Source organism: Chelonia mydas, chromosome 2 (genome assembly GCF_015237465.2).
Source record: "Chelonia mydas isolate rCheMyd1 chromosome 2, rCheMyd1.pri.v2, whole genome shotgun sequence".
Lineage (NCBI taxonomy): Eukaryota > Metazoa > Chordata > Testudines > Cheloniidae > Chelonia > Chelonia mydas.
In genome coordinates this window covers 11,526,929-11,541,770 of record NC_057850.1, presented here as the reverse complement: position 1 = coordinate 11,541,770, position 14,842 = coordinate 11,526,929, and positions in this window count along the sequence as shown.

Genomic DNA, 14,842 nt, shown 5'->3' with positions numbered 1-14,842 from the left:
CTCCAATCAACAATTACTCTATTCACTGCCTTTCTTCCAATTGGCTTCCAGGTAGTTCTGTAACTGCCTTAGTATTTCGTAATAGGCCTAATAAGCATTACAAGAACCTTGATGTTCTCATCATTTCACTTTTCAGAACAGTTTACATTTACAGGTTGAAATTAGATGTTCATGTTTCTAAGTTGAGCATTCATGTTATGTCCATTGAAATACTAGAGAGAGAAACAGAAATGGTATAGCTGGAAACACACACACACACACTTGAGGGTTGGGTTTTTCCTGGTATAAGACACCACATATTTTCACAACTCTGGACTCAGAAGATGGGCCGATAGATGAGCGGTAGAAAGCACCAGCAAAGTAATCTAATTCACCACCTGCACTGTTCGTGAGATCCATCTAATCAGCTCTGCTTTGTCCCCCTCCATTGTTACTTACTATTTACCTGTACCACCTTTGGCAAGTTCTTGTTTTCTGATGAAGTGTGTTTTTTAGAAATGTTTCCTAGGACTAACTTAATTTTCGTTTAAGGGTCTGACTCCTTGTTATAATGCACATATCTATCTTGAATATCCCTCGCACTTCTTCATGGATAGCTTGGCCTGATATCTTTAAGTATTGAAGCCCTTTCAATTCTCATTAACTTCAATAGGAGCTGAGTTTTCTGTACCTTGTAGGCCTTGGCTCTCAGTAGTGCAGTTTCTCATCTCGTGCCTTTGTCATCACTTCTCTAGGATGTGCCTACGAAGGCCCCAATTCAGCACACCATTCAAGCACACCCGTGACTTTAAACGTGTGTTTAAGTACCATGGACTTCAATGGAACTAAAGTGTGCACTTAAAAATCAGCACCTATTTAAGTGGTTTGCTGAACTGGGGCCCACAGGCTTTCCATCTCTCTCTAAATCTAAGGGTATGTCTTCACTACCCGCTGGATCGGCAGGCAGCGATCGATCCAGCGGGGATCGATTTATCATGTCTAGTCTAGATGCGACCCCCGAGCGCTCTCCCATCGACTCCTGTACTCCAGCGCCGCAAGAGGAGCTGGCAGAGTCAACGGGGGAGCGGCAGCAGTCGACTCACCGCGGTGAAGACACCACGGTAAGTCGATCTAAGTTCGTCGACTTCAGCTACGTTATTCACGTAGCTGAAGTTGCGTAACTTCGATCGATCCTGCCCCCCCCCCCCCGCCAGTGTCGACCAGGGCTAAGACACTTTAAGCCTCATTGTGTTTTTCAAGTAATGAACACACGTTTCTTTTAGGCCCTGGGTTACCCAATTATCTGCCTCATATTTTGGTATGTACCGACCACTAACAAACTAGGTCAGTATTTTATTACTCTCCCCGATTCACTTTTAGTTCTAACACTGCTATAATGTCCCCTGAAGCCTGACTTTCCTGTCCTACTTAAAGATGACACCACAACAAAAAAATGCTGCCTAAGCTTTAGAGCAGGTACCATTTCGTTTAAATGTCCTATCAGCATTATGAACCCTTAGTTTCAATCTAACTTTTTAAAGCAAAAGATCAGCTCTCCATTTTTCATATTTAACCATGCAACGGAGTTCTGAATGGTGATTTGCATTTTAATTAGAATTAGTGGAAGGACTGTTACAACATTTCTTTAAAGTTAATCAAGAGCTTTCATGCCTGTCACATCAGAGCAAGTAGCTGGGACAAAGAGGAGAAAAAGTGTTAAGTTATGAATGGGGAAGAGAAGTCCTCTAAAGAATAAAGATCTGAAACTAGCAGCAGTCGACATGCTGTGAGTATCATGCAGAAAGAGAGGATGGGAGAAGTGTCCTTAGGGCACTATGGGGAATGGCCAAATTTCTAAATATTGATAGATGCCAGCTGGTGTTCTGGGTGAAACATTTTCAATTAGTGTATTATGTGTTTTACAATAGCCCCTGGAGGTCTCAACCAAGGTCAGGGCCCCATTGTGCTAGGCACTGTACAAACACATAGCAAGAGACAGTCCCTGCCCCCAAAAACTTGCAATCTAAATAGACAAGACATACAAGATGTAGGAGAAAGGCACTATTATCCTCATTCTACGGATGAGGAACTCAGGCGGAGGGAGATCAAGTGATGCACCCAAATTTACACAGGGAGCACGTGGCAGAGCTAGTGACCGAATTCTGGGCACCTGAGCGCAAATCTAGTACCTTAACCACAAGACCTTCCTCGTCTTCACCAGTTTATTCTGGGTGGTTTTACTCTCATTGAAACATAGATTTTTTTTACCACACTTTTGGGAGACAAAAGAAAAGGAGTACTATTGACACCTTAGAGACTAACCAATTTATTTGAGCATAAGCTTTCGTGAGCTACAGCTCACTTCATTCCAGTGAATGCATCCGATGAAGTGAGCTGTAGCTCACGAAAGCTTATGCTCAAATAAATTGGTTAGTCTCTAAGGTGCCACTAGTACTCCTTTTCTTTTTGCGAATACAGACTAACACGGCTGCTATTCTGAAACCTGTCATTATGCAAGGGAGACAAAAGATTATATATATATATATTTTGCAGAGTGTAAAAACTAAAACCAAACCCAAAGAAACGAACAGCAAACCTTTTGCACAGCATTTTGCTCATAAAGCGTAGTTTGCATTTCCCACTATATAAGATATGGCTTAGAGAACTGAAAACAGAGCAGGGTATAAGATGCCTGAGTTCTGCTCCTACCTATTCTAGTGCCTACTTTGATTGCCCTTGTGTATACAGCTTCGTTAAGCCTCACAATCTTAATATGTCCATGGAGTAAGTAAATGTTAGAGCTGGTCAAAAAACAATTGATGGAACAGTTTTCTATCAGTTTTGTTTCATCATTACCGAAACACTGCAATTTCTTAATTTGATTCAAATTATTCAGCAAACTCCACATGAAGTTGTGAATAGTTTCAGGGAAACTGAAACTGCATTTTTCAACAAATAAACCATTCACCCAAAACATTTCTCCCAGCTCTAGTGCCAGGTTCCAACTGCAATTGTGCTGCGCTCCAACACAACAAGGTCTTTACAGCGCCCTGCCTAGGAAGTCTATCTGGGAAGCTCAGCCCTTCACCACAGCAGGGTCTGTTAGAGGGGAGAGGGATAAAGTTGCACAGGCAGCTGGCTGCTCTGAGTGTCAGGAGAGGGGGAAATCTGCACGCAGAAGGCCCTCTCTACACATGGATCTATTGAGGATCGTTGTGTCAGGATTATTATCTCAGGCACAAAGGGAAATCGTGCTGGAATGGGGAAAGCAAAACAAAACAGCCCTTGAGGTGTCTTCAGTAACAGGAAAGAGAACACAGACAAACTGTGGCTATGTCATTTTCACCTCGTAGGCGGCTTTTCCCAAGTGTCCCCGCATTACAAGTAAATGGCTGCTAATGATTTGTGTGCACGAGACACTTCTAAGTAATTTAAACAAATCTGTATCTGCTACAGAGTGAACACATGCCAGCAAACTAACCCCACCAGGCTGACTTCATCTGTACTATGCAAATTCATTTCTGATTAACGTCCCCTCAGACTGGTAAATTATGGGATGACAGTTTCAGGAAGCCAGTTGGGCTCCCTGCTTCCCCTGTGCTCATGCTTTAAAGACAACTGACTCGCTTTCCTGCTGAGGCGGCATTCAGCTTTGCCTAGTCTAACTGGAGTACTTTAGGCATGTGATTGGTCCCACTATTAAGGTTTGACCTGCACAGAGGGACATAGGAATAACTGCATGAGCTGAGATAACAGAGGGATTTGGTGCATTACACCTGATATTCAAGTTCTTTGTTTTGTCTTTGAATGAGTGGGAAGAAAGGAGAAGAGAAATCCTCCCCCTGTGATCAACTTGGAGACAATAGGGAGGTATCAGAGATCAGGAGCTTTGGGTCTTTCATACCTCTGGCCAGCAGAGCTCAGGTCTGTCAGTGCATTTGACATTTGCATTTGAATGGGAGCCACCTGTATCCTGCAATGGGGAGAACTGAGCCGCAGACAGGTACAGGCAGCTATTCCTCCATGATCACCTGCCACCAGACAATGCATGCAGCAGCACTGGTACTGGCATCTGCCCTGGAGGAAGACTTCCTGCTCCTTCTCTTGGCCAGGAGATGATGGCTGCTTTTAGGGTCTGACCCAAAGCCCATTAATATCAATGGGAGGCTTTCCACTGACTTCATTTGGCTTTGGATCAGGTCCAGATGGGAAGAGGGTAGAGGTTATGTTTCCCAAAGGAGGAACATGACCCCTGCAGTGGAAGGCCAGCAAGGAGTATGTATGGAAGGAATCTTTTGGATGTTTTTAAATGTCCTTTTGGTCAGGGCCCGGTGAAACAACTTACACTCACAAAAGCAAATTCTACAGAAACAAAATGAAAAGCTTTCACCACACAATACAATGCACACTTTAATGATCTTTCCTGAGCATGAGTGTTTCCTTACATAAGAAAGCAGTGTTTTCATTTGCCGTGGTATTTGCTATTGATCGTGCCCTTTTCTTTTAGTCCAATTTGGCATGCATTTAAAATTGTCCATTCATGTGTCTCGCAAGCTTTGATGTCGGCATAGTTTTGGAGACATTTCAAATTGCAGCCCTAAGTCCATTTTCTGTATTATAGTAATAGCCTATAATATAGCAAATGGCAATATTAAAGGAAACTATCCAGGCCCGCATTTCTCAGTTGTGGGAATGAGTAGAGCTCTACATTAAGCATCAAAGATGCATATAAGAATAACTTGCAGTCTTTGCACCAAATTTGATAAAAGTCAATCACTTGGTCCAAAAATCAATTAGACACATTTCTGAAAATTCAGAGGAGCGCATCAACTTCTGCTTTACCTGAAATCAAATTTAACGAGAGCTAAGGCCGGCACAGCTATGTAACTTTCAGCAGTATTGGTGGGATTTGAGAAGAAAATTGTTTTCTTAGCCTCAGGTGAAATACCCACCTTTTAACTCCTCAGCACACTCACAGTCAAGGACAACCCCTTTCCACTGCCAAGGGAATCATGTGCAAAGAGAATTTAAATGCTAAATATTTACTGAGGGTTTTCTAAAACTCCAGGACCTAAATTAAATCACAGTTCCATTTTCATTTCTAATGCAGAATTCCTCAAGTCTCTATCCATGGCTTTCTCTTCTTCCTCATTTCTTCCTTCAAAGTGGGACATCCCTGTTATACTCAATACCCAGCACTACATACCCATTGATTCATTCCCTTAGCCTTCTACCCACTGGCTTAGCTCGCTCAACCTGCGGCTATGTCAGCTACTGAATACGTCCAAGACTGAGGCCTGGTCTACACTTAAAATTTAGATCAACATAGCTTCATCAGTTACGGGTGTGAAAACTCCACACCTTTCAGCACTTTAGCTATGCTGATCTAAATCCCAGAGTAGATGCAGCTAGGTTGATGGACGAATGATTCCACCTCTTAGGGAACTGGTGTCCAAAAGAAATGCACCTTCATCAGTGTAGGTTGCATGTACACTATGGGGTATACCAGCCTAGCTATGCCAGTATAGTCCCTGTAGTGTAGACATGGCCTGAAGTCCTTCTGGGGGGGGCAAAATATAATCTTCTTTGCTATATCCCTCTGTGCCTAGAGATAGATAGAGAGATAGATAGATAATCTGGGAAATATCTATATCTAGGCACAGAGAGATATAGCAAAGAAGATTATATTTTTCCCCTCCCCAGAAGGACTTCAGGCCATGTAGACTACCTGTCAAAACCTGCAAGTCTTGAACCCAGAGCCACGGGGTTTCTGGGCATCATCATGCTATAATCCTCCACCCAATAGCTTGCTGACATCAGTTAGAACCAGGATTCCTTGAAGCCCAGCTCAGATAGAAGGCTCCACCCCTGAGCCCCAAGTGTGGAACACCACAGGTCCTGACTGGCCCACTCCCCTTACTTACACCAGAAGGAGGATGTGACACTTTCTTGGAGTGCCCAGGATCATGGGTCACCTTGTTACCCCTTTGCCTCCAGTGTGAAGGAGTGGTATCTTGTGGTATCTAAGCTCCTTTACTGCAGCAGCCATCCTGCCACTCAAACACTCTCTTCAGGACACTGCCAGTTCTATTTTTTTTGCAGGTTAACATTAGGTGTACCCCAGTCTCAAAACCGCTTAGAAAAACATTCCCCTCTAGCATCCAGCCCCTGTTACTGGACACTCACAGAAATTACCAGGTAAGTTGCCTCCCAAAAGGAGTATCCACACAGCTGGAAGCTTACAGCTACAACACAGGTTTCCCACTTTGCTTAATACCGCAGCACTGAACCATAGAATCACAGAACTGGAAGGGACCTTGATAGGTTATCTAGTCCAGTCCCCTCCACTCAAGGCAGGACTAAGTATTATCTAGACCATCCCTGACAGATGTTTGTCCAACCTGCTCTTAAAAATCCCCAATGATGGAGATTCCACAACCTTCCTAGGCACTTTATTCCAGTGCTTAACTACCCTGACAGTTAGGAAGTTTTTTCCTAATGTCCAACCTAAACCACCCTTGCTGCAATTTAAGCCCATTGCTTCGTGTCGTAGCCTCAGAGGTTAAGGAGAACAATTTATCTCTCTCCTCCTTGTAACAACATTTTATGTACTTGAAAACTGTTATGTCCCCTCTCAGTCTTCTCTTCTCCAGACTAAACAAACCCAATTTTTTCAATCTTCCCTCATAGGTCATGTTTTCTAAATTTTCATCATTTTTGTTGCTCTTCTCTGGACTTTCTCCAATTTGTCCACATCTTTCCTGAAATGTGGTGCCCAGAACTGGACACAATACTCCAGTTGAGGCCTAATCAGCGCAGAGTAGAAAGGAAGAATTACTTCTCATGTCTTGCTTACAATACTCCTGCTAATACATCCCAGAAGGATGTTTGGGTTTTTTGCAACAGTGTTACCCTGTTGACTCATATTTAGCTTGTGATCCACTGTGACCCCAGATCCCTTTCCGCAGTACTCCTTCCTAGGCAGTAATTTCCCATTTTGTATGTGAGCAACTGATTGTTCCTTCCTATGTGGAGTACTTTGCATTTGTCCTTATTGAATTTCATCCTATTTACTTCAGACCATTTCTCCAGTTTGTCCAGATCATTTTGAATTTGAATCCTACCCTCCAAAGCACTTGCAACCCCTCCCAGATGGGTATCGTTAGCAAACTTTATAAGTGTACTCTCCATGCCATTATTCAAATCATTGATGAAGATATTGAACAGAACCGGATCCAGAACTGATCCCTGCAGGACCCCACTCTTTATGCTCTTCCAGCATGACTGTGAACCACCGAAAACTACTTTCTGGGAACGATTTTCCAACCAGTTATGCACCCACCTTATAGTAGCTTCATCTAGGTTGTATTTCCCTAGTTTGTTTATCAGAAGCTCATGCAAGACAGTATCAAAAGCCTTACTAAAGTCAAGATATACCACATCTCCCACTTCCCCCCATCCACAAGGCTTGTTATCAGGTTGGTTTGACACGATTTGTTCTTGACAAATCCATACTGACTGTTATTTATCACCTTATTATCTTCTAGGTGTTTGCAAACTGATTGCTTAATTATTTGCTCCATTATCTTTTCAGATACAGAAGTTAAGCTCACTGGTCTGTAATTCTCCGGGTTGTCCTTATTTCCCTTTTTACAGATGGGCACTATATTTGCTCTTTTCCAGTCTTCTGGAATGTCTCCCATCTTCCATGACTTTTCAAAGATAATTGCTAATGGCTCAGATATCTCCTCAGTCAGCTCCTAGAGTATTCTAGGATGCATTTCATCAGGCCCTGGTGATTTGAAGACATCTAACTTGTCTAAGTAATTTTTGACTTGTTCTTTCCCTATTTTAGACTCTGATCCTACCTCATTTTCACTGGCATTCACTATATTAGATGTCCTGTTGCCACAAACCTTGGTGAAAACCAAAACAAAGAAGTCATTAAGCACCTCTGCCATTTCCACATTTCTGTTATTGTCTTTCCCCCACTCATTGAGTAATGGGCCTACTCTGTCCTTAGTCTTCTTCTTGCTTCTAATTGTTGAATGTTTTCTTATTTCCTGAGGTGTATTTCTCATAAAATGAGAATAGGTTCATTAACAACAACAGAATTTTAAGTGATACTGAGTAAGGATAAGGATACCGAGTAATGGAAATAGAATTGGTTACAAATAAAAAGTATAACATGCTTTCTGGAGACTATAACTTAACTTTACAGGCTACAATCCTTGTCAAAAGCAGTTTCTCACCCACAAAGTTTTTTCTGCAGTTGTTGCTGGATTTCAGTCAATCCCAGATCCATTCAGTCACAAATCACCCCCTTATGCCAAGGATGTTTCACAGTAAAATGAATAACGGGGTGTTGTTCTTGAACTCCCTGTTATAGTCTAGAAACTCTCTGAGTGCATTCATGCTTTTTGTTCTTCTCTGTGTGGTACCATGCTGAGATCGCATCCCCCCATTAGCCTGTTTTTCCTGTTGACTTTACATGCAAATGGGGCTTTCTTTATGCTGGCTTCATAACGCCTGATTTTCATCAGAGACAGAGCAATAACTATCTTCCCTCTAGTTTGGAAGAAATCTGTATCTCCCTTTGGTTCAGGGCTGGATTACCCAATAGGCAGACTAAGCACATGCTTAGGGCACCAGCAAAGCAGGGGGCACCAAAACAAATGAGATTTTTTTTTAAAAAAATTGATATTTGATATTTTAAAAAAGCATCGAAGTAGTCATCATGGGAAAAATCAGAACATTGTTAGACTTCCTTATACTCCACTACACACTCTTCCCACGTTTTTCTGTTCTCTTTTACCACACAAGTCAAGCTCTCCAAGAAAAAGAATTGGATTTGAAAACGCGCAGACCTCTGTCAATCATTAGCAGACCACTTACGCACTTTGAGGAATGATTTTGAAAGATTTGAAGACATATCAAAAGATATCTTGCCTGATACTAACTTCAAAGAAGCCCAGTACCGCAAGCAAATCAGGAAAAAACAAGTAAATGATAGCAGTGCAACAGAAACAGCATTGAATCCTAGAGACAAATTTTGCATAAGACAAGACATTTTTTGGATAAATGCTATGAAAATAGCATGCTAAGTGCAGTGAGTTTGTCAGGATTGTCAGGAGTTGCTGTTGCAGAACAGTGAACCCTTTGACAGTTGGCATTTAGGGGTTCTTAGCATCACAGAGAAAGTAGAAGTTGTCTCCAGGTCTGGACCTACTGCTATCCTGACTCAGACTGATTCCTGGTGTCTGACTATTGGTTCCTGACCCTCTAGTTCTGAATGCTAGCTGGCATGAGGACCCAACCTTTGCTGCCCTATGCTATCCACTAGGTCTGGCCACCTACATCCTGGCCCTGACACTACCTTAGCTTAGAATGGCCAAAATTCCTCATTGATGGAACACTCCACTGAAGGTAATGGAATTTCTTCTGTGAAGAATTTGACCCTTTGACTTGAAAAAAAAAAGTTTATATTTAGTTTAAATTCATAAATTATTTACAAAACATCTTAGTGGGTTTTGTACATCTTTTTTCTTTTAAAGGCCCAAACCTAAATGTGGGGCCTAAAGCTATCTCCGAAGTTGTCCATTTTGCAAATGGCCAACTGGAAAATAAAACAAATTCACGTATAGCATCCATAAACCAAGCTCTTGCTCTTGGGGTAAGGCACACCTGGATTCATTCACTGAAACTCAGACTGTATGGTACTTTTGTGATAGGAGCAGAATCAAACTAATAAACTCTTCACTGATGGCCTAACCCAGAAATGAAAGTTCGTCTGCAGAAAAGCAATGCTACTGCGTTAATTCAGAACACCAACTCCCCACCCCTCTACTTTTGGTGCCAATAAAACCTTGCAGGCCCAGAAGAAACTACTCACATTAATGATTTAGCTACAGTCCTACTCTTGCCTCCACTTACCATCAATCAGTTCCTATTGAATTCCACTAATTTTTAAATTTCCCCTGACTTCTTCAAGCCTCATTTGTCTCCTGTTAACTAGGCATTATTTCCACTGAGGTAAATGTATTCCAATCTATTCTGTAGTGCAATACCCAGCACTTTCTTATCCTCATCTTTGAGGCTAAAAGCTAGTGAGTTATTCTCCCCCAGATTCCATGAGCCAAATTCAACCCTACCATAAGGGAAAACCCCTTCACTGAAGTCAATGGTTTTACACCAGATCTAAATCTGGCTTTATAGATCTAGAAAAGTCTGTCATCTGTCCTAATCACGAAAGCCTAGGGTTGCCAGGTATACGGTTTTCTATGAGAACACTGGGTTGAAAAGGGACCCTGGTGGCTCCGGTCAGCACTGCTGACTGGGCCGTTAAGAGTCCGGTTGGCGGTGCAGCGGGGCTAAGGCAGGCTTCCTGCCTACCGTGGCTATGCGCAACCCCTGAAAGCACGCTGGCTAATCCGCACTCTGCTCCCCACTCTGGCTAATCTGCATAGAGACAGCTAGGGGGCTTCACACTCTGCCCTGGCCCCAAGCACCAGCTCTGTAGCTCCCAATGGCTGGGAACCACGGCCAATGGGAGCTGCGGGGCCGCCCCCGCAGATGGGGCAACGCAGAGAGCCTTCTGGCCGTGCCTCTGTGTAGGAGCCAGAGCGGGGACATGCTGCTGCTTTCGGGAGCTGCTTGAGGTAAACGCAACCCAGAGCCTGCATCCCTGACCCCCTCCCGTGCCCCAACCCCCATGCCCCAGCCCTGATCCCTCTCCTACCCTCCTACACCCCAAACTCCTCATCCCCCCCCAGCCCCACTCCAGAGTCTGCACCCCTAGCCAGAGCCCTCACACACACACCCCACCCCCCTGAGCCAGCCTAGTGAAAATGAGCAAGTGAGTAAGGGTGGGGAGAGCGAGTAACAGAGGGAGGGGGGATGGAGTGAACGGGAGTGGGGCGTCATAGAAGGGGCGGGGCAGAGGAAGGCCCTTGGAAGAGGGGGGGTTAGTGGGCGGGGCAAGGGTGTTCAGTTTTGTGCGAGTAGAAAGTTGGCAACCCTAAAAAAGCCAGATAGCCGTCCTAGCCACCTAGCCCCTGAATTCCAAGCAATAGCATTGCCATTAGCCTACAAAACTCTCTCTCTCTCTCTCTCTCTCTCTTTCTCACACACACACAGAGTCATTGTCCCAAGCAGTTTGCAAACTAAGAAGACAAACTCATATATGAAGAGTGGGAGAGAAGATCATCAAAATAGATGCAACTATTTTATAAATAGACTTTATTTTTTATTAAATAAATACACATCAACTATACCCAACTGTGACTATTTGAGAGATCTGTCTCTAGAATTTATGAATTCTGTGTCAGATTATGAACTCTATGTTTGTATCTTTTCTGAGCTGTAAACTTCATTTTGAAGGTGCAACGCTTTGCTTCCTTTATAGTGTTTCCCTCCACGCTGAACTGAAAGTCCAAAGACAAAGGGACAACATTGGGGGAAAAGCTGAGATTTACTCAGTTTGGTCAGGTGTTGGTTGGTCTTGATTTGAAATCATACCAAGAGATGTGTAAGAATGTAAAGAATATGAATATTATTGAATATTAACCTCAACCTGAATATGTAGTAGGCAATGTATGATGATCCCATATTTACAAGTCAAATATTTTATTTTGAAATCTGGATACACGGCAGCTGTATCTAGACCTTTAACAACATTGAAGGAGTTGACCCAGGAACAAGCTGGAACAAAAGGTTTAATTATTAAAATATATACAATTTTGACATAAAAAATGTTAAGAAAAGAACCCAGATGAAAAGATGGAAAAGGGATTTGGGCAAAGAAATCAATCCGATTGAGTGGGTCTCTATATGGGAAAGGAGATATACATTTTCACTTTGAGTAGGGAAAGAATTTTTTTACAAATTATTGCAGAGATGACATTTGACTCCAGTTAAGAGCCATCATAATTTTTCTACAAGGGAAGTGCTGTGCTGGAGGGGTTGTGAGGAAAAAGAAACATACTTACACATTTGGTGGTTGTGTCCAGGAACTAGACTGTTTTGGGAGTGGAAATTATTAGAGAAATTCATCTTATGACAAAATGCCAGATTCCTAGAGATCCCCTGACCTTTCTTAATGTTCCAGTACATTTTAAACAGAATGAAAAATTAATTTCTTTTTTATTGTTAGATTTAGTATTGCACATCATTGGAAAAACATAACTTCTCTTATGGAATTTTGGTAGAGCAAAATATGGACTGTCCTTGTAAAGGAAAAGCTTTCACACCAAGTACATACATAAGAGAAGCACAAAAAAAGAGGATAGGTATTTAGAAATGCATTAGATTTCCTTCTGTTTAATGGCTGATAAAATACGCTGTGCTGAATGGAATGTATATTCCTGTTTTTGTGTCTTTTTGTAACTTAAGGTTTTACCTAGAGGGATTCTCTATGTTTTGAATCTGATTGCCCTGTAAGGTATTTACCATCCTGATTTTACAGAGGTGATTCTTTTACCTTTTCTTTAATTAAAATTCTTCTTTTTAGAACCTGATTGCTTTTTCATTGTTCTTAAGATCCAAGGGTTTGGGTCTGTGTTCACCTGTACAAATTGGTGAGGATTTTTATCAAGCCTTCCCCAGGAAAGGGGGTGTAGTGCTTGGGGGGATATTTTGGGGGAAGACGTCTCCAAGTGGGCTCTTTCCCTGTTCTTTGTTTGACACGCTTGGTGGTGGCAGCATAGGCTTCAAGGCCAAGGCAAAGTTTGTACCTTGGGGAAGTTTTTAACCTAAGCTGGTAAGAATAAGCTTAGGTGGGCTTTCATGCAGGTTCCCACATCTGTACCCTAGAGTTCAGAGTGGGGAAGGAACCTTGACAGGGGCATTGCATTGTTATTTGCTAAATTACTGATATGCTCCTATGCTTTATCTGTACAAAGTATCTCTTATGTCATAACTAGCATATGCTTCCTGAAAGTGTTAAACTGAAACCCAGTAGGCTCATACCTTCGGTGGGATTCTGGGAGAGGGTGTGTTTAAGTTAATGAGGTAGGTTGGGGGTTAGCACTGGACCTGGAGACCTATGTCAGAAGGGCTGAGGGGCTTCATTTCTGTGAAGGGGCAACAGAAAGAGATGGTGCTCGGGAAATGTGCAAGAGAAGAACCAGGGCTGCAATCTTCTAAGACCCAGAGAAGCTTAAAAAACCTGGGGATCCAGAAACAGGATTCCCCACACAGCAGTCTGGTGGGTGGCTGGCAGGGGGAGCTTGACCAGATTTGTGACAGTAACCACCCCTCAAACCTACAAGCCAATCTCCTGTAGCTGTCACAAAATTGGAAGAGAAGGATGACTGGAAGCCTTGCAGATCAGGCCACGGAGGGTGCTCAGTGGTAGCTTGGAATGAGTCATGAAGATGGCTGTGGCAGATGCAGATGCAGACCAGTGGGTGCTCAAAGCTATGAACGTTTGCAGGTGGGTGGGGAGGACACCCAACAACAGACAAAAGCAGATGAGCAGGAGGAGCCAGAGCCATGAAGGTCCCCGGAGGGAAAGGGGAGAACAAGAAATGTAAATTTCCAATGGTAGTACAAGCTTCTTGATATGGCCCTGCCAAACCAGCCAATACCTGCCCCAGAGAGCCCACCGCTAGGGGTGAGAAAAGTTCAGCCTCCAAGTCCAGTCCTTCCTTGGCCTCTGATGTGGTGTGAACAAGGGAGCCAGTTAGTGCCATTGTGGTCATGGTGCTAAACACTTACCTACTGGGATCCAAAATGAGCTCACTAAAGACATTTCACATAGGAGCTACCAAGAGACAGTAACAAAACTAGCCAGTACCACCTTGGGCTAGATGTAGGGAAAGACTCAGTGTCCAATCACCAAACCCATTTGGACCAGTTAAGGCAACTATTCCATGAAAACCTTCTTCTAACCCCACACACATCTGAGCTGTCAATCTCTCTGCACTGAACAAAAAGATAGGTCAGAAAATCCCTTAAGTCTTCATTTTACACATTTCATTGAACATTATGAAATGTGCCTCATCAGAAAGCATTGTATTTGTATGGCAACATTTCCAGCTCAGGAACGGGGGAAGCTCTAGCTTGCATTGTAATATAATGTCCAAGTTTATTTTAGTACAGTGTTTCTATAATCTAACATTGCAAGCAAATAAATGACTGGCTGGTCGAAGGTGCTTGCCCAGAAACAAGCTTCATTAGAATTAATATTTCGCTTTCAAGAGTAGCAATTTGGAATTTGTGTAAAGGTTTTATTTATGGGCGTTAAGAATAAGCTGTGGGGCAATTACTGAGGACTCTGCATTGCAAAGCTGGTCTGTAGCCCTTTGCAAAGGCTTGAAATTGAGCCTTCCATCTAATTCTTTTCTTAAACTGCTCTTCCTTGAAAGCTCATTTACATCTTGACGTGAGCAAAAATTGAGCTACAAAGCTCAAGGCAGGAGGATTGATACAATGCTTGACTTTGTTTGACTTTGTGACCCGGGGCACTCTACTCTGGGAGTTCACTAAGGATTCCTGTCTGGAGATGAATGGTCATAAAATAATCCAGTGCCTTTTTTAAAAATATCCAGCCACAATATTTGCCTCCATAATTTGAAGTGGAGAATCCCACAGATTAACTCCACATTTCATAAAAGGTCTAAATGTACTTTAAGGGAGCGTCCCTATTTTCTTTTCTAGCTGAACATGGTACAAAGGAGAGACTGATCACATTCCACTGCCATCATAATTTTGACTAAGACTGAGCTGCGTGCTGGCATGGTGAATAAAAGCAGCTGACTCTTTCCTGAATGTTCTCGCGAAAGAGTTTGTTAATCCTTGCACAGGCCACCCCCTTATCTTCTCAGCAAGTCACCTGTCACAAGAGTGAATCAAAAAATGGGAG